The following is a 2,505-nucleotide window of genomic DNA, read 5'->3' on the forward strand; positions in this document are numbered from 1 at the left end:
AGATTCAACTACACTATAGAATAAAAGTTAAGGTTTCCCATGGGAGAAAAATGTCTTGAAATAAAGGAGCAATCACACTCCTGCAAGAATTGTTAAATAATAATTTAAAAAGATGCCAAATGTGTTCATATTCATCTCCCCGACTTTCTTTCTTGGATTCTGCTAGAGAAGGTTTGCATGGTTCACAGTTTACAGTAATTGTTATCTCACCAGCAATAATCTTACCTGATTTAAAACTGGACAATCTCCCTTCAGTGTAGTCTTCTTGTGTTCTAAACACTTGCACTTGTTCAGAGCAGACCAGCCAACATCAGTGAGTCTCATGTCCAAACCTAAAGGCAGTTCAGGAACATTGTTCTTCTCTTATATCGAAAGTTGGCGGACCGGATGCCGAACCATAAAGACGTCACACGTGTGATATTGCAATTAACACTCTCAAACGTGAACAACATACCAGTGTGTCGGGTCAATCTTTACAGTTAGTTACTTTTATTAAATTTCAGCTGCTTGAATAAAATAATTTGCCAGATATATGGATATTATCTTACTTTTAGATGAAAGATAAGTAGAGATCTAGAACAAAGAGCAACTGAGCAAAAGAAAAATAGCAGGAGTACAGAAGCTGCTCAGAGCTGCACAAGATGACTGTTAACTGTTTAGATAATAACACAAGAGGTTAGCTACTAATGTATTGTCAGGCCACTATTCGGCCATGGTGAATATTCCTGCGACTAAATCTTCTGTTGTTCCTCGTAAAGATTGTCTCACTCCATGAATTAAACTCTCCATCTTCTCTGATCTGCCTGCCTGGTCACTGGACCCCATTGCACCACCTTCTAATTTAATCTTGTGTCTTTTGCTCAGTTGCCAGCCTGCCTGTTTCCCCATGCTCATTGTTCCAAGTTTTCCTATGTTTTCTTTGGATAATAAACTCGTCAAATTATATTCTAACACCCATGGATCTGATTATCTGCTGTCTTGACAATACAAGGGAAGCTAGGGACAAAACACAGAGACAAGCCTAAGACTGACTGGACACGAAAGGGAACTAACAGCATCAAACCAAGGAACTAATAACCAGACACATAAATAACAGAGAACTAGAACCTACAAATCACATCCAAAACCTAAAAATAAATCATGAACCTACAAAATTCTTAACACTGTGTCCACTGCCCATCAACCATAACAAAACTTGTAACATCAAGTTATCAGTTTTAACTTAAAACTGAGGGCTATCTTCTAATTTATGCATCGTATAAAAACTTCACCAAAGGTTTCAGTTCTCAATTGAGAAAGCAGTACCAAGATTCAAAGAGAGATGTGTCTAAAGACCACAGAATAAATGCAGTAATGCTAGTGAATGACTTAGCTGGTGATTGATTGTAGTCTCAAAGAAGATGATAAGCTAAGGACAACCTGGAGAAAGATTATGCAGACTGGAGGCGTTTCTTTTTCTTTTGAGATTAAACTAGAGTTCATTGGCCATAAAGATGCTGCTTATGTTCAGAGAAAGAAGGGTGAGGGGTACAACCCAAAGAACATTGTCCCCACAGCGAAGCACAGTGGTGGAGGTATTATTCGTTTGGCTGCATCAGTTCATCTGGAACTGGGAATCTTATGAAGGCAGAAGGGCTAATGAAGAAAGAAGGATATGTGAAGATTTGAAAAAACACCTCAAGCAGTCAGCAACAAAACTGGTTCTGGCCAGCATGATGAAAACATGCATCCCTCCTGATGAAGAACGATCTCCAGAAGACCAAAGGGAATTATTGACTGGCTTGCTCAAAGCCCTGATTTGAACCCTATTGAAAAATCTGTCGGGGGAAGTGAAGACCAAGGTTCATGCCAGGAGACCATCAAACCTGGAGGCGATTTGTCAAAGAAGAATGATCAGGTGACATGTGAGACTTGCTGAGAACTACAACAAATGACTGCAAACTGTTATCCAGCAAAAACAATACAAAACTGACTATTAGCATCAGGAGGGCTAATAATTTTGACCCTGGCAGTTTTGTTTCTAGACTAATGTAAGCATCCATAATAAGACTTTTGAAAAAGCTGTGTTACAAATACCATGCTCTGTTTAACAGCTCTTGGGAAATACTTTTGAAATTTTCATAGTGCAACTAATAATTTTGTCCTCATCTGTAGTTGTTGGAACAAAAGCAGAAGACAAACGAGGAAACAAAAACATCTGAAGAAATAAAAGAAAAACATCAGCAGCACATCAGTGTTTGCTTGACAGTGAACAAAGACTGGTTGTGTTGTTTGTTACGATGAACCCTGGATGAAATCATAGTTTTATACTGTGTATAGCACACAGAGCCTCTCCCTGCTTGAGCCTGACACATGAAGACATGCATCCAGGTTGGCACCCAGCATCATCTGCACCCTCTCTTTGCAGCCCTTCCACCATCTTCTTGAGCGGTCAATTCAATTATCTCCTCTCTCTTTTTACTTGAAATTATTACAATAACCACAAGAGAATGAAGATGTGAGAAC

Source organism: Maylandia zebra, linkage group LG7 (assembly GCF_041146795.1).
Source record: "Maylandia zebra isolate NMK-2024a linkage group LG7, Mzebra_GT3a, whole genome shotgun sequence".
In the NCBI taxonomy this organism is placed as follows: domain Eukaryota; kingdom Metazoa; phylum Chordata; class Actinopteri; order Cichliformes; family Cichlidae; genus Maylandia; species Maylandia zebra.